Source organism: Coregonus clupeaformis, chromosome 9, assembly GCF_020615455.1.
Source record: "Coregonus clupeaformis isolate EN_2021a chromosome 9, ASM2061545v1, whole genome shotgun sequence".
Taxonomy (NCBI): Eukaryota; Metazoa; Chordata; class Actinopteri; order Salmoniformes; family Salmonidae; genus Coregonus; species Coregonus clupeaformis.
In genome coordinates this window covers 34,855,580-34,879,454 of record NC_059200.1, presented here as the reverse complement: position 1 = coordinate 34,879,454, position 23,875 = coordinate 34,855,580, and the positions used below count along the sequence as shown (strand labels likewise).

The following is a 23,875-nucleotide window of genomic DNA, read 5'->3' as shown; positions in this document are numbered from 1 at the left end:
ACACATTATTGTGTAGGCCCAATTCCCCTATAAGAAAGTGGTTAGGGGTCAATTTGGAATTGGGCATTTGTATGACTAGCCTGCTGGTCCTTTTAGCCAGTTTGTGCTTTTAGCTAACTCCTCTCTGTGTTCGTTCCTTGTCATGCCATACATGTATACCATGACAACAAGAGAAGAGTTGGCTACAGCACATACAGAATGGGTCCAGTCTATTGTATGACTATCCGTCCTTCATGTGTCTATGTCTGTCCGTCTGTCCGTCCGCCTGTCTTTCTGTCTGTTAGTGTGTATTTGTGTTAAACCCTCGCCAGTACATTTTAATTAAAAGAACACCCCTTTTGGGTTTAATCAAAATGGCCACTCTTAATTGAACACAGGCTAATTATCTCCATGACAACGTATGAGGGTGCATAAGTACTTGTTGACATTTGCCTCCAGTGTTCTCATTTTGCGCCCAAAAGTAATAAATATTAACCTGCCTCAAATCATTTTTTCATTAATTTAAATGATGTCTAAATGGCTGGTTTTGTAAGGTGATCGATCACCTGGGATTCAGACAGCGTAGTTCAGTTTGCCAGAGAATTATCGCTTGGTTTCTGTCCACATAGGCCACAAACAGCAGACTATTCATAGAGCTCAGAGGGCAAGACATTTTTGTATGCAGCTAGTGTTTTGAGACATGGAGTGCCCTTCTACTTGGCTTTTCAAGCATAGGAAGTACCCTATTACTTGTTCTTTGAGTAGCAGCACCAGCCTGGGTGTGCAGTGTGTAAGTGGTGTTTTCTGAGGGGGAAAGGCACTGAGGCTTGACTACATATCATGCTACGTGGTACATGTAGCCAGGCTATAATTTTGCTTTCTCGCAGTTAAGTGCCGTTCTAAATACCATGTCACAAGGGTAATGTTAACCTTGTGGAGTAGTGTCTGCCTTGCCTATGATGTATCACTTATAATTGCTGTAAGCCCCAGAATATGTTAGTGCAATTTCCACTATTCAAATAGGACATTGGGTGAAACCCGATGAACAGATTTGCAGATACGATTTTACATATGCAGACATGTAAAGCTATTTGTGGCAAGGAGATGGGGAGGGAGGGGGGGTATGGTACTATATACACACACAATCTATCTAACTCCTTCTCACCCTTAAATGGATACATCAGGATTTTGGCAATGAAGCCCTTCATCTACTTCCACCGAGTCTGATGAACTCATGGATACCATTTTTTATATATATGTGTGTGCAGTTTGAAAGAAGTTGCTAACTAGTGTTAGCTTAATTGCTAACTAGCGTTAGCGCAATGACTTGAAATCTATGGTAACTGCATAGCCTTCCAGTCATTGTGCTAACGCTAGTTAGCATTGGCTTACAAAACTACCTCTAACTTCCTTCATACTGGATGCAGAGACATAAAAATGGTATCCATGAGTTCATCTGACTCTGGGGAATTCATTTCCAAAATCCCGACATATCTTTCAACATAATGCCAACTCTGGTGTGAAATGTGTTTTATGCAACATTTCAAGCAGCTTTATTTCACACCAAATGCTAAATCAATGTTTGTGATCAGTAAGACCATGCAACTCTCTCTTAAGCTTAAGCTAGCTTCTGAGAATTGTTTTATTTATTTTTATTTTACCTTTATTTAACTAGGCAAGTCAGTTAAGAACAAATTCTTAACTGACTAGCATTATAGCTTTTCTTTATCGGCGAGATAGACATATCGATTAAACTGTACCTTTGCACTCTGTTCAGAAACCTGTTCAGTGGCCTAAAAAAAGATTTGAGTCATTCAAGGGGCATAGAATACAAAGATGCCAACAAAACAAGTTTCACACAGGTCATTGTGAAATATTAGGCTGTCGCAGAAGTATTATTCTATCGTTACAAAATGTGTTCTTCTTGTTGTTTTGGTGCCCTTTCACTGTTTGGGAGATGTTTCTGCTCTCTGATAGGAGATGTTTCTGCTCTCTGATAACAGTCTATTTTACCTGTTACATAAATAGGGGGGGTATTGACCGAAGGGGGTTAGAAAGATACTACAGTGAACCAGGAAGTCAGTGAAGAGTAACCAGTACATTACCACCAAAGAAAAGCAGTCCCATTTGTGTATTTATGCTACATTGTTGCATCGTCCCCTTTGTCAGAAGTGCTTCACTCTAGCTGATGCTCTATTCAGTTGCTTTGGAAATCGATACTACAAGGCCACGTTGTTGTTACTCCTTTGCGCCGTGGAGCTGAAGTGGGTTGCCTCAGGAATATGAATTACAGTGCAGGGCCGGGAAACGCATTGCTGTCCTGGTCAGATAGATCAAACCCTTATCAGCACGTCAGCCTCGCTGTCAGACAGCACTTCTATCGCCACACACTGGCACCAGCGGTATTCATGGCGTTTCCTTTACCTGACCCACTGTGTATTTAGTTTCACACTGCCTGGGGCCATGAGTTTTTCCAATCTGATTTATCAATAATGTGTCATCTTGTGTGTTTTATTTTACGATAAATGATATGTTGGTGTTTTTTCTCAAAGAATGCATTCGCTCTCTTCCTCTGTTAGAATGGAGAGGTCTGTGGTGAATTTCTATTGTAAGACCCCATTCATTTGGTCTGCTGCCACTTGTGTGTTCTCTCTCTCTCTTGTTGCGCGAATGCATTCAGGCTTGGTCCCTCGTTCTCTCTGTTAATTTCTAAAGCCAACACGTTTCACTCTGGCCTCTACAAACATGAGGCTAGCATGTCCAGGCCAGTTGTTTGATGATGTGCCTTAAGTAACTATATATCTGCAAGAAGCCAGCCGTAAAGCCAGCGCCGGTACTAGTTCAGATCACCACACAGATTAAGGCAGAAGGAGTGGTGGTGGCAAGGCAATAATGTTTCACCTCATGGTCGAAGTAATGCAATTGAATTTCAAGGACTGGTGCGCTTGTTTTTTTTTGGGGGGGGGGTTGTGTGTGTCCATTTCATGCATGACATTTTGGAGTACATGATTTTGGTTGTTGTCCTACCTTGTTCTTCATGCTTGAATTACCTCAAGGCCAGGAAATACCATCTCACCATTGCCCAATGTGTAGCTGAGGGCCCTCTGCTTTTCTGAATGTTACTCAGAATATTTCATTCATATTCCTGAAGCAATCGCTAAGTCACCCCCAACAGTACAAAACTCCTGAAGTAAACTCCCTGCAATCCTCAGGAAAAGTGACATTTGCGGCTTGGGAACATTAAGCAACAGCTTATTTACGTATCTTTCTCTCTGTCTCCGCGCAAAGTAACCTAAGCCTCTGTTTGACATGAGCTGAGCCTCCGCTGATGCGCGCCTGTTTTATATGCAGAGAGTGCCAGCCTAGCTAACTACCTCTCGCCGCATCCTCTCTCCCCTGAAAGCTGTCGCCATTGTGATGCCCCTGTTTGTTGTGGCAAAGAGAAGCCAGCGTTATTGAACTTCTTGTTTCAAGAAACAGACATTGTGCTCTGCGTAATGCTACACTTGAGAGGCCCTGTTAGGGTTGGCATTGGGGCTACAGCTCTATATATTCAACAGAATCTTCTGCTCTTATCCACACTTTCTTATTGGAAAGGGCATGGTCGGAGGATGGAACAGGTCTGAAGTCTGTTCCATTAGTTGATAACGAGCTCTGCCCGCTAATCTTCTATCTGGAGAGGTGAGCACGCTGGAAAGGACACTCCTGCCAACGTGCATGTCAGGGTGGTGTGCGAGAGAAGGAGGGGATAATTGAGCTAGGCCCAGGAAGCCACTGGGAGAGCAATGGCGAAGCGGGAAGACGGCGGAATAAGGGCCATTTTGCTCCCAGCTGGAACTGCAGCAGGTGAAGCGGAAGACTTATCTCTTCCATTTAATAGGGAACAGAGTTTGTCACATTTGAGCCCCGTTTATACCTGGTTCTAACATGCATCCTTGTTCCTGATCTTCTTCACATTCTGATTGTGCCCACATTTTCAGACAGGTGTAAACGATTAAAAGATGCATTGTGATCTGATTGTGATCAGATCTTCCTGACCACCTCAGGAGGTATTGAAGCATGCATTGTGTCTGGATATCTTACAAGTGTAGACGGATCTGGACAGTGAAACCATTTAAATCAGGGATGGGCAACTTCAAATCTCGGGGGCCTGATTGGTGTCACACTTTTGCCCCAGCCCCAGCTACACACCTGATTCCAATAATCAACTAATCATGATCTTCAGTTTGGAATGCAATTACTTTAATCAGCTGTGTTTGCTAGGGATGGGGGAAAAGTGTGACACCACTCCGGCCCCCAAGGACTGGAGTTGCCCATCCCTGATTGAAATCATCATTATCCCACCTTCTAAAATCATTGACAGGTCGCACCATTGACTTATGGCATCAATATGTGTCTTAAATAAATAATTTGCATACAGCGAGGGACCAGAAAATCTGGTCACAATGCGGACACAGTGGACAGATAAGAGACACATTTTAATACCATGTGTAGATGCATATCTTAAAATGTGGACACAATCAGTTATAAACTAGGCTTTGGATGCCATTAATATTCAGTAAATGACAGGAACACGACTTTGAGTCACCTAGAGGATTCGTTGCAAGACATGCCGCGTCCTATTGTTTCCCCCCGGTGTGTTTATTTCTCGGGTCTCTCAGAGTTGTCAGGGTTTTCATTGACTCCTTGATTACTGCCTTAGTCCACTGGCTTTGGAAGTCATGCTAACGGGCGGGAAATTAGGTGGGAGAGACTGTGTGAACACGCCATGCATGTAAATGGAATATATGTCTGAGAGATGTGTCTGTGTTTGTGTCTGTGTGTACGTGAGCTGAATATGTATGGCATACAGTGGGGGAAAAAAGTATTTAGTCAGCCACCAATTGTGCAAGTTCTCCCACTTAAAAAGATGAGAGAGGCCTGTAATTTTCATCATAGGTACACGTCAACTATGACAGACAAATTGAGAAGAAAAAAATCCAGAAAATCACATTGTAGGATTTGTTATGAATTTATTTGCAAATTATGGTGGAAAATAAGTATTTGGTCACCTACAAACAAGCAAGATTTCTGGCTCTCACAGACCTGTAACTTCTTCTTTAAGAGGCTCCTCTGTCCTCCACTCGTTACCTGTATTAATGGCACCTGTTTGAACTTGTTATCAGTATTATTATTATTATTATTATTATTATAAAAGACACCTGTCCACAACCTCAAACAGTCACACTCCAAACTCCACTATGGCCAAGACCAAAGAGCTGTCAAAGGACACCAGAAACAAAATTGTAGACCTGAACCAGGCTGGGAAGACTGAATCTGCAATAGGTAAGCAGCTTGGTTTGAAGAAATCAACTGTGGGAGCAATTATTAGGAAGTGGAAGACATACAAGACCACTGATAATCTCCCTCGATCTGGGGCTCCATGCAAGATCTCACCCCGTGGGGTCAAAATGATCACAAGAACGGTGAGCAAAAATTCCAGAACCACACGGGGGGACCTATTGAATGACCTGCAGAGAGCTGGGACCAAAGTAACAAAGCCTACCATCAGTAACACACTACGCCGCCAGGGACTCAAATCCTGCAGTGCCAGACGTGTCCCCCTGCTTAAGCCAGTACATGTCCAGGCCCGTCTGAAGTTTGCTAGAGTGCATTTGGATGATCCAGAAGAGGATTGGGAGAATGTCATATGGTCAGATGAAACCAAAATATAACTTTTTGGTAAAAACTCAACTCGTCGTGTTTGGAGGACAAAGAATGCTGAGTTGCATCCAAAGAACAAAATACCTACTGTGAAGCATGGGGGTGGAAACATCATGCTTTGGGGCTGTTTTTCTGCAAAGGGACCAGGACGACTGATCCGTGTAAAGGAAAGAATGGGGCCATGTATCGTGATATTTTGAGTGAAAACCTCCTTCCATCAGCAAGGGCATTGAAGATGAAACATGGCTGGGTCTTTCAGCATGACAATGATCCCAAACACACCGCCCGGGCAACGAAGGAGTGGCTTTGTAAGAAGCATTTCAAGGTCCTGGAGTGGCCTAGCCAGTCTCCAGATCTCAACCCCATAGAAAATCTTTGGAGGGAGTTGAAAGTCTGTGTTGCCCAGTGTTACGAACCCTTTGGCTTTAAACGTCTAGGGTGGATGGAGAAGAGACCCGTAACATAATTCATGCAAATTAGAATCGTGACATGGAACAGTGAGAACAAAAACTACACGACAACAATAAACTACCGTCAAACATAAAAGGTTTATTTTTGAACACACGGTAAAGGTTTGGGAAAAAGGGCTGAGCAGGACCCAAGAAATGAAACAATAGTGTAAAAAAAAACTAAACTGATCTTGCCTGCCTCAAGAACCGCTAAGCTACTGATAATCATACAAAAGTACAGTGGGTGGTCCGCTCAGGTCTTACTAGTGTTTCTAGACAGTTTTCTTCCTACGGGTAATGTACGCCCAAGGGCAACTTTCTTAAATTCCCCTTTTCCCAGACACACACAAAGTTACAAAACAGAGTAACCAGCAAATGAGTGAGTACACAAAACACAGGACACCACAGTATCCATACTCACATACGGAATTAGTCTCTAACAACAAACACAACTTTTAAACAATGGGATGTGTGATTGAAAAACCAGAAACAGGTGGTGCAATGCAGAGGAATGTTCACTGATTGGTCCACCTTAGCAATCAGCAGACACCCCAACGACCCCCAATCAGGAACATACAGGACACCTGTGATTAGGGCAGAAGGAGAGGAAAAACACAAAAAGACACAGGATACCTGTATCCGTAACACCCAGCGACAGCCCCAAAACATCACTGCTCTAGAGGAGATCTGCATGGAGGAATGGGCCAAAATACCAGCAACAGTGTGTGAAAACCTTGTGAAGACTTACAGAAAACGTTTGACCTGTGTCATTGCCAACAAAGGGTATATAACAAAGTATTGAGAAACTTTTGTTATTGACCAAATACTTATTTTCCACCATAATTTGCAAATACATTTATTAAAAATCCTACAATGTGATTTTCTGGAGAAAAAAAAGCTCATTTTGTCTGTCATAGTTGACGTGTACCTATGATGAAAATTACAGGCCTCTCTCATCTTTTTAAGTGGGAGAACTTGCACAATTGGTGGCTGACTAAATACTTTTTTTCCCCACTGTAAGTGTAGCATGTTGATGGTACATGTATGTGTGGGTTTCGTGTGAGATGCGTTTGTAATTTTGAGCACACTCTGTGTGTGTTTGTAGCACATGTTGTGTCTGTGAGCCTGCCACTCGATGACTGGAAGCCCGCCTGTGGGGCTCTCTCAGGTGAGTCGCATATGCTGCAGTAATTAGCCAGGAGACTCGCAAACTATTAAGGCAGACAACCAACCAAAACCCACTTCCCCTCCTTCTTCTCCCTCTAACTCATCCTCGGCTGACATTCAATGGACCACCGAGTGGCCGTCTGGGGCCTAGACGCCCTGGCGGTTGGCGGGAAGTGAGAATCAGTGGGGGTGGTTGCTGGCAGACGAGTGTGGAAATTAGCTTGGTCTACTGAATCAACAGTTCCTCAGTCGTCTGCAGTTCCTCTCCATCGCTCGCAGCCCACGCCAAATGCTATCTTCCAAGGCTCTGGCCCTTCATTTAAGCCATTTTCTTCAATTAATCTCCCCTTTTCCCTTCTATGGCCCTGTTTGAAATGTTGGGTAAACAGAGGTACAATTTGTAATTCTTTGGCAAGGCTTCTTAGCCAGTAGTTTTTTGGGTTTCAGTCTACATGGTGTAAAGTTTTGTTTTGGCCTCTTGAAGGAAATGTATTTCCAAATCTGCCTTCATTTGTTGGTTTGGTTTGCTCTTAAGCTCTACATTTTACATTTTAGTCATTTAGCAGACGCTCTTATCCAGAGCGACTTACAGTTAGTGAATACATTATATATATATTTTTTTTTTATACTGGCCCCCCATGGGAATCGAACCCACAACCCTGGCGTTGCAAACGCCATGCTCTATCAACTGAGCTACATCCCTGCCGGCCATTCCCTCCCCTACCCTGGACGACGCTGGGCCAATTGTGCGCCGCCCATGAGTCTCCCGGTCGCGGCCGGCTGCGACAGAGCCTGGATTCGAACCAGGATCTCTAGTGGCACAGTTAGCACTGTGATGCAGTGCCTTAGACCACTGCGCCACTCTACATCGCGAAGAAAGAATGCACATTCTGAATGTCGCAAGCCTTTTAAAGCACCGGTACAATGACTGGCTGTAAAATGAGCCGATCTGTGGAAAAGAGGGATAATAGACACTGATATAAAAAAAATCCCATAACTCATACACATGAGAGCAGAGACCCCTTTGAGGTGAAGTTTTGGATTACAGATCACCTCATCTTGACACTCTGGACTCAGTCTGCTAAAGGGTTCCATTATGACTGCGTGCTTTGTGAACAATGGCCTCACCGAGAAAGCACTACAAGATTGGTCCCTTTCTGAGGACATATAGCACAAAAATCTCCCAAAAACATGGTAATGCTCACAGTAGCCTACAGCTAGGAAATGAAAACACCCTGCTAGGCCGACATTCATTCATTGCCACATTTTATTCCTTCCACTTCTTTTTGCCTGCTTTTTGTGGAGGTTTCATTGTCCAACTCAAAGCCATCAACCAGCTGTAAACTCTTAGAAAAAACCTAAAAGGGTTCTTCGGCTGTCCCCATAGGAGAACCCTTTGAAGAACCCTATTGGGTTCCATGTCGAAACCTTTCCCCAGAGGGTTCTACATGGAACCCAAAAGAGTTCTACCTGAAACCAAAAATGGGACTACCTGGAACCAAAAAGGGTTCTCCAATGGGGACAGCTGAAAAACTTTTTTCTAAGATTGTACCAACACCTCAGTCAGCCACCACCGCAAAGGTGATGGCTGTCAATGCGAACCTCCGCCTATGCTCGTCGGTGTGGGTCGACTGCTTCCATGGCAGCCAGGGACAAGAATTAGTCTTTATCCATCTTTTCTCAGGAAACGAGGGAAGCTTTTGAGAAACGGGACCTGCTCGCCCCAGGCTTTGCACTGTTCCCTGGAAGGGACATCTTATCCTGGATTAGCCCTGACAAAACTCACTTCCCCTGGCTCTCGCACAATGGACAAATGGTCCCCAGTGGTGTCTTGTGTTGTTTACACAGATTTACATAAATCTGTTTTTGTCATGTTATATACATGTGGCACCCCAACACACAGAGTGGGGGGGGTCTACATTTACATTTTAATCATTTAGCAGACGCTCTTATCCAGAGAGACTTACAGTTAGTGAGTCATTATTATTATTATTATACTTTTTTTTTTGACACACTAAGAAAATAAGCAACATCAGAGTCCAATTTTAAACAGCCCTGCCACAACATCTGTCCCTAATTCTTTACTTACCGCAGGATATTGTGCTTTTCCTTTTCTTTCTTTGCCCACAACTACGTTAAAGCAGTTGGAATTTATTGGGGTGGTTTGTTTGTCTGATACAAAGACTCCTCAGGCACTCTCTGTCAAGCTAAAAATCCATTTGGTTTAACCGGCTTGTAAAGGTTGCCCTCCTCTCTCCTTCCCCTGCCTCCGCGCCACACCGGTGGCCCACTCCTGTCCGACCCTCGCTACTGTAAATATAAATCTTGGGGAGTTTGTCAGCCAACACGGTAATGACAAGGCTCCAGGCAGCTTGGTGACAGAGAGGGGTGGGGAATTGGAGAGGGGACGATAAACAGACGGGAGAGGAAAAGAAAGGGCAAACGGCGAAGCGAAAGCAGTTATTGCTCCACTGTTCAGTTTTCTTTTCTGCCTCCCATTAACAGGGTTGGCGGTGTATCTATGAGATGAGCTGCAGAGTCTCTGGGCCTGGCGAGTCCTCTGAACATCCTGACAAACATAGTAGGCCGCTGGAATACATTAGGATGTGGTTATGGAGGGAACCATGACCTAGTTCTTATTCAAACTTTCTTAGTTTAGAGCTCATAGATTTTATATGTCAGTTATGTATGTTTCGTCTATATTTGTCTTAGTCCATGATTATATCAAAGTCTCGATGAGGATTTCAAATGGTTGCCAAGATACCATAGAGAGCTCCAATGAAAACGTCCAAATGAATGTAGGTCTTTCCTAAGAGACAAAAGATGCATGCAACTCAGAGAACTTGGTTCATTTTCACAATGAGTGAAATACTTTTTTCTTTCAGTAAAATCCCGACCCCAAACTCCTTGAATGGAGAGGGTACTCAATAGAAAAGCACGGAACCCAATTTCTCATTCATTATGTACATAATGGCTGTACAAGCGTGGGGAAAACCATAAAAGACTTGGTATTAATTGACATTATTTTCACCTTTCCCCACTATCCCCGTTTCTCATAATAGAGAAGCCTTAGTCACGCACTGATAATACTCTTCCATGGATTGAAACAGCTTTTGGAGAGATGTCATGCCTTCCACCTATCAGTATACTGATACCATGGCACCCAGATTAAATGTATTAACTAAACAATTTAGATAAAAATGGCAAAGCTATCCCAGATCATGATTTTGGAAATGAAATTATAACTTTGATTTAGTTTTTTTCTCTAGTCAGCCTCACCGGAGTTTTGTGTTTTTGAAGTAATTAGATTGCTAATATGTTTAACTGAAAACCCTTTCAAACCAACCCCAGAGGTTCTCTGCCGAGGAAATTTAGTGGAAAAATGGAATCGAATAGATCTGGGTTGTTGTCTTCAATAGGCCATCCTGTTTGTCTTTTTATAAAAGGAGACACCCCACAGGCCACAGACATCAGTTCAACATCTCGTTTTGATTTACATTTTGTTTGATTTGTCGACTAACATGAATTTAACAAAAAATGTCACCATGTCATTGGATTTAGGTTAAATGTTGGGTGAAAAAATGACGAAATGCCCATATGTTGACTTTTTGCAAATCCAATCAGTTTTCCACGTTGATGCATAATCAATTAGATTTTTGGGGTTGAAATGACATGGAAACAATGTTGATTCAACCACTTTTTGCCAAGTGGGACTCCTCTATCTGGAACACACAAATAGCTAGTTGTTATCGAAAATAAACACTATATTTATAATAAAAGGAGAATACACTTGTTATTGATGCTTTCTCTTCAGTAAAGGAGGTAGAAACAGAACAGTTTGACCTCTCTTTTTACATTGTGTTGGGCAGTGAGTATTAAAATAAATTCAATCCAAAGAGTCAAACCATCCAACTAACATCGTTAAATTGGCTCAATGGGCTTTTTAACAGCAGGGGCAGTGCAGTAGTGATGCAGTTATATCTAATGAGGCTATGCAGTAACACATGTACTATATGTATGTAGCTTTGTATGGCACCCACCTGCTGGATGCTGCTGTCTTTTGATTGTCTTCCTATCCGCAGGCAGCACAGCTGCACCACTGCAATCACTAATGCTTAATTACCAGATTAGAAGATCCAATTAGCAGATCTCCTGTCATTCAGATTAGTCCGCTGCCTGATTTGAATGAGATACTTTCGTGTGTCCCCCAGGGGATGGCATTCCTCCCCTACAAATTGATCGCACTCACGAAACGGCTAGGTGCTTTGTTTGGCACGTGGACACCTTGTTTCCGCACGCTCTCTGAGGTTATGATTTATATTTCAGAGAACGCGGAAAGAGACACATCTTCCCGACTGGTGGTTTGGGTAAATGTGTCACAGGCAAGTTGCGCACGGAGACAAATCCTCTTGTTAATTAATTTTTTTAAGCCATTTCCTCTGTGTGGTTTAATTCACTGTTCTTTGATGAACTGCCTCTGACTTTACCATACACTTACTCAAGTGGTGGTACTTAAAGGAGCTACAGTTGAAGTCAGAAGTTTACATAAACTTAGGTTGGAGTCATTAAAACTCATTTTTCAACCACTCCACAAATTTCTTGTTAACAAACTATATTTTTGGCAAGTCGGTTAGCATGACACAAGTAACTTTTCCAACAATTGTTTACAGACAGATTATTTCACTTGTAATTCACTGTATCACAATTCCAGTGGGTCAGCAGTTTACATACACTAAGTTGACTGCGCCTTTAAACAGCTTGGAAAATTCCAGAAAATGATGTCATGTCTTTAGAAGCTTCTGATAGGCTAATTGACATCATTTGAGTCAATTGGATGTGTACCTGTGGGTGTATTTCAAGGCCTACCTTCAAACTCAGTGCCTCTTTGCTTGACATCATGGGAAAATCAAAAGAAATCAGCCAAGACCTCAGAAAAAAAATTGTAGACCTCCACAAGTCTGGTTCATCCTTGGGAGCAATTTCCAAACGCCTGAAGGTACCACGTTCATCTGTACAAACAATAGTACGCAAGTATAAACACCATGGGACCACGCAGCCGTCATACCGCTCAGGAAGGAGACGCGTTCTGTCTCCTAGAGATGAACGTACTTTGGTGCGAAAAGTGCAAATCAATCCCAGAACAACAGCAAAGGACCTTGTGAAGATGCTGGAGGAAACAGGTACAAAAGTATCTATATCCACAGTGAAACGGGTCCTATATCGACATAACCTGAAAGGCCGCTCAGCAAGGAAGAAGCCACTGCTCCAAAACCGCCATAAAAAAGCCAGACTACGGTTTGCAACTGCACATGGGGACAAAGATCGTACTTTTTCGAGAAATGTCCTCTAGTCTGATGAAACAAAAATAGAACTGTTTGGCCATAATGACCATCGTTATGTTTGGAGGAAAAAGTGGGTGCTTGCAAGCCGAAGAACACCATCCCAACCGTGAAGCACAGGGGTGACAGCATCATGCTGTGGGGATGCTTTGCTGCAGGAGGGACTGGTGCACTTCACAAAATAGATGGCATCATGAGGAAGGAAAATAATGTGGATATATTGATTTTCCCTCACTGTATTGAAGCAACATCTCAAGACATCAGTCAGGAAGTTAAAGCTTGGTCGCAAATGGTCTTCCAAATGGACATTGACCCCAAGCATACTTCCAAAGTTGTGGCAAAATGGCTTAAGGACAACAAAGTCAAGGTATTGGAGTGGCCATCACAAAGCCCTGACCTCAATTCTATAGAAAATGTGTGGGCAGAACTGAAAAGGCGTGTGCGAGCATGGAGGCCTACAAACCTGACTCAATTACACCAGCTCTGTCAAGAGGAATGGGCCAAAATTCACCCAACTTATTGTGGGAAGCTTGTGGAAGGCTACCCGAAACGTTTGACCCAAGTTAAACAATTTAAAGGCAATGCTACCAAATACTAATTGAGGGTATGTAAACTTCTGACCCACTGGGAAAGTGATGCAAGAAATAAAAGCTGAAATAAATAATTCTCTCTACTATTATTCTGACATTTTACATTCATAAAATAAAGTGGTGATCCTAACTGACCTAAGATATGGAATTTTTACTAGGATTAAATGTCAGGAATTGTGAAAAACTGAGTTTAAATGTATTTGGCTAAGATGTATGTAAATGTCACGATCGTCGAAGGAGGAGGACCAAGGCGCAGCGTGTAATGCAAACATACTTATTTTATTAAGTGCACACAATAAACAAAACAACAAACGATAACGTGACGTCCTCGGTCTAACACAAACCAACACGGAACAAGATCCCACAACTACTGTGGGAAAACAGCCTGTCTAAATGTGGTTCCCAATCAGAGACAACCAGCAACAGCTGACACTCGTTGCCTCTGATTGAGAACCACTCTGGCCAACATAGAAATTCAACAACTAGAATCTACAACACAGAACACAAACACATAGAATCTACACACCCTGGCTCAACATATAGAGTCCCCAGAGCCAGGGTGTGACAGTACCCCTCCCCAAAGGCGCGGACTGCGACCGCGCCTAAACATAAACCAAACAGGGGAGGGCTGGGTGGGCATTCCTCCTCGGAGGCGGTTCCGGCTCCGGGCTTGACCACCACCCTCCAACAATCCCCCCGTAGCGCCCCTGGTCCGGTCTGGCCCCGCTGGCTGGAGCTGGACCGGACATCGTAGGAGCGGATTGCTTAGGCTCGGGTTGTGCCGGACTGACGACGCGCACCCCTGGCTTGGTGCGTGGAACAGGAACGGGCCGGACCGGGCTGACGATGCGCACCCCTGGCTTGGTGCGGGAAGCAGGAACGGGCCGGACCGGGCTGACGACGCGCACCCCTGACTTGGTGCGTGGAGCAGGAACGGGCCGGACCGGGCTGACGACGCGCACCCCTGGCTTGGTGCGTGGAGCAGGAACGGGCCGGACCGGGCTGACGACGCGCATCCCTGGCTTGGTGCGTGGAGCAGGAATGGGCCGGACCGGGCTGACGACGCGCACCCCTGGCTTGGTGCGTGGAGCAGGAACGGGCCGGACCGGGCTGACGACGCGCACCCCTGACTTGGTGCGTGGAGCAGGAACGGGCCGGACCGGGCTGACGACGCAGCACCCCTGACTTGGTGCGTGGAGCAGGAACGGGCGGACCGGGCTGGCGGCAGCGCACCCCTGGCTTGGTGCGTGGAGCAGGAACGGGCGGACCGGGCTGGACGACGCGCATCCCTGGCTTGCGTGCGTGGAGCAGGAATGGGCGGACCGGGCTGACGACGCGCACCCCTGGCTTGGTGCGTGGAGCAGGAACGGGCCGGACCGGGCTGACGATGCGCACCCCTGGCTTGGTGCGTGGAGCAGGAACAGGCCGGGCCGGGCTGGCGACGCGCACCGTAGGCTTGGTGCGAGGGGCAGGAACAGGCCGGGCCGGGCTGACGACGCGCACCATTGGCTTGGTGCGGGGAGCAGGAACAGGCCGGGCCGGGCTGGCGACCGCACCATTGGCTTTGGTGCGGGGGAGCAGGAACAGGCCGGGCCGGGCTGGCGACGCGCACCATTGGCTTGGTGCGGGGAGCAGGAACAGGCCGGGCCGGGCTGGCGACGCGCACCGTAGGCTTGGTGCGAGGGGCAGGAACAGGCCGGGCCGGGCTGGCAACGCGCACCCCTGGCTTGGTGCGTGGAGCAGGAACGGGCCGGACCGGGCTGACGACGCGCACCCTTGGCTTGGTGCGTGGAGCAGGAATGGGCCGGACCGGGCTGACGACGCGCACCCTGGCTTGTGCGTGGAGCAGGAACGGGCCGGACCGGGCTGACGTGCGCACCCCTGGCTTGGTGCGTGGAGCAGGAACAGGCCGGGCCGGGCTGGCGACGCGCACCGTAGGCTTGGTGCGAGGGGCAGGAACAGGCCGGGCGGGCTGACGACGCCGCACCATTGGCTTGGTGCGGGGAGCAGGAACAGGCCGGGCCGGGCTGGCGACGCGCACCATTGGCTTGGTGCGGGGAGCAGGAACAGGCCGGGCCGGGCTGGCGACGCGCACCATTGGCTTGGTGCGGGGAGCAGGAACAGGCCGGGCCGGGCTGGCGACGCGCACCGTAGGCTTGGTGCGAGGGGCAGGAACAGGCCGGGCCGGGCTGGCAACGCGCACCATTGGCTTGGTGCGAGGGGCAGGAACAGGCCGGGCCGGGCTGGCGACGCGCACCGTAGGCTTGGTGCGAGGGACAGGAACGGGCCGGACCGGACTGGCAATACACCTCAGTACCTCTCGCCGTGCCTCTACATCTTCCTTCCCTTTTCTCACCAATGGCTCCCGTAACCCGGTGGCCTTCTCTCCTCGTCCACGAACTCGCCCCTTCTCTGCCTCCAGCAGCCCCGTCGTTCATGCCATGTGCCCCCCCCTAAAAAATTTTTGGGGGTGCCTCTCGCCTGTCCGACCACGGCCCGGTTGGCGCCGCTTCTCCTCTCCTGCCTGGGTCTCCCCCTTCATAGCCCTCCGGCAACGGACGGCCTCCTCCTCCGTAATCTGCCCCCAACCGAGGAGGACATCTACTAATGTTACCTCCTGCGTGTGCTCCTGGACACGCTGCTTGGTCCTGGTGTGGTGGGATCTTCTGTCACGATCGTCGAAGGAGGAGGACCAAGGCGCAGCGTGTAATGCAAACATACTTATTTTATTAAGTGCACACAATAAACAAAACAACAAACGATAACGTGACGTCCTCGGTCTAACACAAACCAACACGGAACAAGATCCCACAACTACTGTGGGAAAACAGCCTGTCTAAATGTGGTTCCCAATCAGAGACAACCAGCAACAGCTGACACTCGTTGCCTCTGATTGAGAACCACTCTGGCCAACATAGAAATTCAACAACTAGAATCTACAACACAGAACACAAACACATAGAATCTACACACCCTGGCTCAACATATAGAGTCCCCAGAGCCAGGGTGTGACAGTAAACTTCCAACTTCAACTGTACATGTAAAACGAAGCCCCCCATGGAAACTAGATGAACACCAAACTTAGTATTTCTAACTTCAGTCTGAAAAGACTTCTTGATGATGTGGGCACGATGTGTCGATAATGAAGGGAGCTGTGCTTTTTTTACTGATTGGTTCTCATCTGTGTCTTTCTCACTCAAACACCCATATGGACAACCACACACAGCCCCCCAGTGCCACCCCCTTCCAATATAACTGTTGGATTTTCAAATCCAAATAGCGTGAGGTCTCAACTAGGGCTGTGGCGGTCACGAAATTCCGTCAGCTGGTGATTGTCAAGCAAATAACTGGCGGTCTCACGGTAATTGACCGTTAATTAACATGAACATATTTAGCATCTCCTGGCTTCCACACATAGCCTACAAGACACTGATGCAGACCTTTTATTTTATTTTTTATTTTTTATTATTATTTCACCTTTATTTAACCAGGTAGGCCAGTTGAGAACAAGTTCTCATTTACAACTGCAACCTGGCCAAGATAAAGCAAAGCAGTGCGATAAAAACAACAACAACACAGAGTTACACATGGGATAAAACAAAACATACAGTCAATAACACAATAGAAAATCTATATACAGTGTGTGCAAATGTAGTAAGTTATGGAGGTAAGGCAATAAATAGGCCATAGTGCAAAATAATTACAATTTAGTATTAACACTGGAGTGATAGATGTGCAGAAGAAGATGTGCAAATACAGATACTGGGGTGCAAATGAGCAAAATAAATAATAATATGGGGATGATGTAGTTGGGTGGGCTAATTACAGATGGGCTGTGTACAGGTGCAGTGATCGGTAAGCTGCTCTGACAACTTAAAGATAGTGAGGGAGATAAGAGTCTCCAGCTTCAGAGATTTTTGCAGTTCGTTCCAGTCATTAGCAGCAGAGAACTGGAAGGAATGGCTGCCAAAGGAGGTGTTGGCTTTGGGGATGACCAGTGAGATATACCTGCTGGAGCGCATACTATGCTAAATATGTTCATGTTAATTAACGGTCAATTACCATGAGACCGCCAGTTATTTGCTTGACAATCACCAGCTGACGGAATTTCGTGACCGCCACAGCCCTAGTTGAGACCTCACGCTATTTGGATTTGAAAATCCAACAGTTGTATTGGAAGGGGGTGGCACTGGGGGGCTGTGTGTGGTTGTCCATATGGGTGTTTGAGTGAGAAAGACACAGATGAGAACCAATCAGTAAAAAAGCACAGCTCCCTTCATTATCGACACATCGTGCCTACATCATCAAGAAGTCTGTGTTGCTATGGTGACCAATGAGCTAAGATAAGGCGGGGATTTGCCTAGCAGTGATTTATAGATGACCTGGAGCCAGTGGGTTTGGCGACGAATATGTAGTGAGGGCCAGCCAACGAGAGCGTACAGGTCACAATGGTGGGTAGTATATGGGGTTTTGGTGACAAAACGGGTGGCACTGTAATAGACTACATCCAATTTGCTGAGTAGTATTGGAGGCTATTTTGTAAATGACATCGCCGAAGTCAAGGATCGGTAGGATAGTCAGTTTTACGAGGGCATGTTTGGCAGCATGAGTGAAGGAGGCTTTGTTGCGAAATAGGAAGCCGGGCAGGCGGGTGCAAGCAGCGTTCGATTGAAGAGCATGCATTTAGTTTTACTAGTGTTTAAGAGCAGTTGGAGGCTACGGTAGGAATGTTGTATGGCATTGAAGCTCGTTTGGAGGTTTGTTAACACAGTGTCCAATGAAGTGCCAGATGTATAGAGCTGGTGGCCGGGGTAGAGGTAGCCAGGTGGAAAGCATGGCCAGCCGTAGCAAAATGCTTATTGAAATTCTCGATTATCGTAGATTTATCGGTGGTTACAGTGTTTCCTTGCCTCAGTGCAGTGGGCAGCTGGGAGGAGGTGCTCTTATTCTCCATGAACTTTACAGTGTCCCAAAACTTTTTGGAGTTAGTGCTACAGGATGCAAATTTCTGTTTGAAAAAGCTAGCCTTTGCTTTCCTAACTGATTGTGTATATTGGTTCCTGACTTCCCTGAAAAGTTGCATATCGCGGGGGCTGTTCAATGCTAATGCAGTACGCCACAGGATGTTTTTGTGCTGGTCAAGGGCAGTCAAGTCTGGGGTGAACCAGGGGCTATATCTGTTCTTAGTTCAGAATTTTTTGAATGGGGCATGCTTATTATACTTTAAAAAGTATAATACATCCATGTAATGTAGCCTACACAATAAACCCATTATTTATTTTAGACAGGTCTAAAGAAACATGATATGATTTTATTTGTTGTCTATTTCAGAAGAACAGAATAGCATACTCTGAGTTGTCCTTATGTTAGGTCCTGATCTGGATATGCCATATTGCTGTGGGCTACACTAGTTCATTTAGCAGACAAGATTTGCTTAGAATTTCATGGCATTATTTTATATTATTGCATAGTATGAAGAATACAATTGGACGAAGCTGAATAAAATAGAAAGGATATTTTCTCCAAACGATTTAAGGGAGTGCGCACATGCGGCTATTCTGTGTTAAGCGGTTAACAAAGAAACAGGTACTCCTATATGCTTAATTTAGAGTTATTTATGTAACTTTAGTTGTGATACAAACGTTGAGCTATGATTTTTAATACATTTTAAGGCTGCATGATGCAACTCTAATTTAGATTTGAAAAAGGTTGCATGAAAGGCATGAGCTCTGCTTTGTGTTTTGCACAGGCTGTACACACGTCATCAGTCTCTCATTCACAATTTGACAAGAACTTGATAATGCCTCGAATTTCCCGGCGGCATCCCCTTTGTGTGGCCGTAATGCCACATAAAACAATCCATGCCTTTTGCGGCCAGTGGCCGTTGTGTCCTTGGCCTGAATATAATAATTATAATTCCCTTCTCCCTGCGTACTGCGAGCTCCTCTCACTCACATGGCTCTCTGTCACGTGATCAAGTCTTTCTCACAGGCTACAAGTGAAGACAGAAACATCGGGGACGCAACTGTGCACATCCTTATCCAATTCCAAGGCACATATTGAAGATATTGGAAGAACTGTACACATTTAATTTTTGTCAGCCAACAAGATGAGTAGGTCTAACGAACAGCAAAAGCACTAGCCTATATAAATCTACTATCCCCTATTGTACAAAAGTTGACCTATTCTATTCTGTGCAAGAAATCAATATTCCAAACATAGGCTAGGCTTAAAATGTTGATAAACTATTCGGCTATTTCTTCACATTATAAGCACAGCAATGCGCACACAGCAGTAGGCTATAAATGCGAATGTTCCATTAGCGGAAAAAAATACATTATCAAAAGTGACCGCAAATGCGATTATGCATGTAATGCTTTTATTATAAAGGTGCGTTTTTATGGTGAAAATTATCTTCCCCAAACTTGAAACTCATTCGCTGCGTTTGTATAGTACATTCGGAAAGTATTCAGACCCCTTGACTTTTTCCACATTTTGTTACGTTACAGCCTTGTTCTAAAATGGATTAAATAAATGTTTTCCCTCATCAGTCTACCCACAATACCCCATAATGACAAAGCAAAAACAGTTTTTTTTATGTTTGCAAAAAAAAAAAAAAAAAAAAAGTATTTACATAAGTATTAAGACCCTTTGCTATGAGACTCGAAATTGAGCTCAGGTGCATCCTGTTCCATTGATTATCCTTGAGATGTTTCTACAACTTGATTGGAGTTCACCTGTGGTAAATTGGACATGATTTGGAAAGGCACACACCTGTCTATATAAGATCCCAGAGTTGACAGTGCATGTCAGAGGAAAAACCAAGCCATGAGGTCAAAATAATTGTCAGTTGAGCTCCGAGACAGGATTGTGTCGAGGCACAGATCTGGGGAAGGGTATCAAAACATTTCTGCAGCATTGAAGGTTTGGAACCACCAAGACTCTTTCTAGAGCTGGCTGCCCAGCCAAACTGAGCAATCAGGGGAGAAGGGCCTTGGTCAGGGAGGTGACCAAGAACCCGATGGTAACTCTGACAGAGCTCCATAGTTCCTCTGTGGACATGGGAGAACCTTCCAGAAGGACAACCATCTCTGCAGCACTCCACCAATCAGGCCTTTATGGTACAGTGGCCAGACTGAAGCCACTCCTCAGTAAAAGACACATGACAGCCCGCTTGGAGTTTGCCAAAAGGCACCTAAAGACTCTCAGACCATGAGAAACAAGATTCTCTGGTCTGATGAAACCAAGATTGAACTCTTTGGCCTGAATGGAGGAAGCCAGGCACCATCCCTATGGTGAAGCGTGGTGGTAGCAGCATCATGCTGTGTGGATGTTTTTCAGCAGCAGTGACTGGGAGACTAGTCAGGATCGAGGGAGCAAAGTACAGAGCGATCCTTGATGAAAACCTGCCCCAGAGTGCTCAGGACCTCAGACTGGGGCAAAGGTTCACCTTCCAACAGGACAATGACCCTAAGCACACAGCCAAGACAATGCAGGAGTGGCTTCGGGACAAGTCTCTGAATGTCCTTGAGTGGCCCAGCCAGCGCCCGGACTTGAACCCGATCTAACATCTCTGAAGAGACCTGAAAATAGCTGTGCAGCGACTCTCCCCATCCAACCTGACAGAGCTTGAGAGGATCTGCAGAGAAGAATGGGAGAAACTCCCCAAATATACACTACCGGTCAAAAGTTTCAGAACACCTACTCATTCAAGGGTTTTTCAATATTTTTACTATTTTCTACATTGTAGAATAATAGTGAAGACATCAAAACTATAAAATAACACATATGGAATCATGTAGTAACCAAAAATGTGTTAAACAAATCAAAATATATTTTATATTTGAGATTCTTCAAATAGCCACCCTTTGCCTTGATGACAGCTTTGCACACTCTTGGCATTCTCTCAACCAGCTTCATGAGGTAGTCACCTGGAATGCATTTTAATTAACAGGTGTGCCTTGTTAATTTGTGGAATTTATTTTCTTCTTAATGTGTTTGAGCCAATCAGTTGTGTTGTGACAAGGTAGGGGGGGTATACAGAAGATAGCCCTATTTGGTAAAAGACCAAGTCCATATTATGGCAAGAACAGCTCAAATAAGCAAAGAGAAACGACAGTCCATCATTACTTTAAGACATGAAGGTCAGTAAATTCAGAACATTTCAAGAACTTTTAAAGTTTCTTCAAGTGCAGTCGCAATAACCATCAAGCGCTATGATGAAACTGGCACTCATGAGGACCGCCACAGGAATGGAAGACCCAGATTTACCGCTGCTGCAGATGATAAGTTCATTAGTGTTACCAGCCTCAGAAATTGCAGCCCAAATAAATGCTTCACAGTTCAAGTCACAGACACATCTCAACATCAACTGTTCAGAGGAGACTGTGTGAATCAGGCCTTCATGGTCGAATTGCTGCAAAGAAACCACTTCTAAAGGACACCAATAAGAAGAAGAGACACATGAGCAATGGACATTAAACAAGCGGAAACGTGTTATTTGGTCTGGAGTCCAAATTTGAGATTTTTGGTTCCAACCGCCGTGTCTTTGTGAGACGTGGTCTGGGTGAACTGATGATCTCTGCATGTGTATTTCCCACCGTAAAGCATGGAGGAGGAGGTGTTATGGTGTGGGGGTGATTTGCTTGTGACACTGTCTGTGATTTAATTAGAATTCAAGGCACACTTAACCAGCATGGCTACCACAGCATATTTCAGCGATATGTCATCCCATCTGGTTTCGGCTTAGTTGGACTATCGTTTGTTTTTCAACAGGACAATAACCCAACACACCTCCAGGCTGTGTAAGGGCTATTTTACCAAGAATCAGAGTGATGGAGTGCTGCATCAGATGACCTGGCCTCCACAATCCCCCGACCTCAATCAAATTGAGATGGTTTGGGATGAGTCGGACCACAGAGTGCAGGAAAAGCAGCCAACTTTTTTGGTTACTACATGATTCCATATGTGTTATTTCATAGTTTTGATGTCTTCACTATTATTCTACAATGTAGAAAATAGTAAAAATAAAGAAAAACCCTTGAATGAGTAGGTGTTCTAAAACTTTTGACCGGTAGTGTAGGTGTGCCAAGCTTGTAGCCTCATACCCAAGAAGAATCGAGGCTGTAATCACTGCCAAAGGTGCTTCAAGAAAGGACTGGGTAAAGGGTCTGAATACTTATGTAAATGTGATATTTCATTTTTTTGTCATTATGGGGTATTGTGTGTAGATTGATGAGGGGAAAAAACAACTGAATCCATTTCGGAATAAGGCTGTAACATACTTTCCTAATGCACTGTATGCCAGTTAGGCTCTACACCCGTAATGTGCTTAATTTTAAGAATTTATTTGGCCACTTTAGCTATGATACAAATCTTATCAAAACATACAGGCCTATGGGCTAGGCTACATGAGGTATGCGACTATGATTAGAAAAAGTTGCAACAAAAAAAAGGTATGCATTGTTACCTTGCTGTGGTTGTTTTCAATGATAATGGTGAAAAATAAAAATAAAATTGCTTCTTAGCAAAGAGCAATTTCTCAAGCAAGAATTTTGCTAGGACTGTCTGGGAGTGGTGTGTGGCGAGTGGAAAACTGAAAACTAGCTGTTATTGGCAGAGAGGTTAACCCCCCCACATCCTCCCGGCTGGTTGTTATTTGAAAGATATTTCAAAATGATTTAGATGGTACAATGATTCTCTATACACTATATACATACTTTCAATATTATTTTTGTCATTTTATTTGATTTATTAAGATCCCCATTAGCCAACACCAATGGCGACAGCTAGTCTTACTGGGGTCCGACACATAACGAAAAAGACATTACAGACAAAATACTTTACAATTTACATACATTTAAAAACACTAACATGTAGTGTGTGTGTGTGTGTGCGCATCTGTCAGTTACACATACATGTCAGTACATACACACAACAAGTAGGTCACATGGGGGAGAGGTGTTGTGCCTTGAGGTGTTGCTTTATTTCTTTTTTGAAACCAGGTTTGCTGTTTGTTCACTTGCGCTATATAAGATGGAAGGGAGTTCCATGCACTCATGGCTCTGTATAATACTGTATGTTTCCTTGAATTTGTTCTGGACATTGCTTGTTTAGTCACATAAACTGAAATTAGGCGAACAATGTATCATTTTAGCATCCAGGTAATGGCAGAGCGATATCTACAGTGGGGGAAAAAAGTATTTAGTCAGCCACCAATTGTGCAAGTTCTCCCACTTAAAAAGATGAGAGAGGCCTGTAATTTTCATCATAGGTACACGTCAACTATGACAGACAAATTGAGGAAAAAAATTCCAGAAAATCACATTGTAGGATTTTTTATGAATTTATTTGCAAGTTATGGTGGAAAATAAGTATTTGGTCACCTACAAACAAGCAAGATTTCTGGCTCTCACAGACCTGTAACTTCTTCTTTAAGAGGCTCCTCTGTCCTCCACTCGTTACCTGTATTAATGGCACCTGTTTGAACTTGTTATCAGTATAAAAGACACCTGTCCACAACCTTAAACAGTCACACTCCAAACTCCACTATGGCCAAGACCAAAGAGCTGTCAAAGGACACCAGAAACAAAATTGTAGACCTGCACCAGGCTGGGAAGACTGAATCTGCAATAGGTAAGCAGCTTGG

At 44.8% G+C, this 23,875-nt stretch overlaps 1 protein-coding gene across 5 annotated transcripts in view; it reads left to right on the top strand.

The window, feature by feature from the left end:
• The window catches only part of LOC121573977 (cell adhesion molecule 1), a 435,550-nt gene that overhangs the window by 399,612 nt on the left and 12,063 nt on the right, over nucleotides 1-23,875 (top strand). The gene's annotated exons all lie outside the window — the stretch shown is intronic.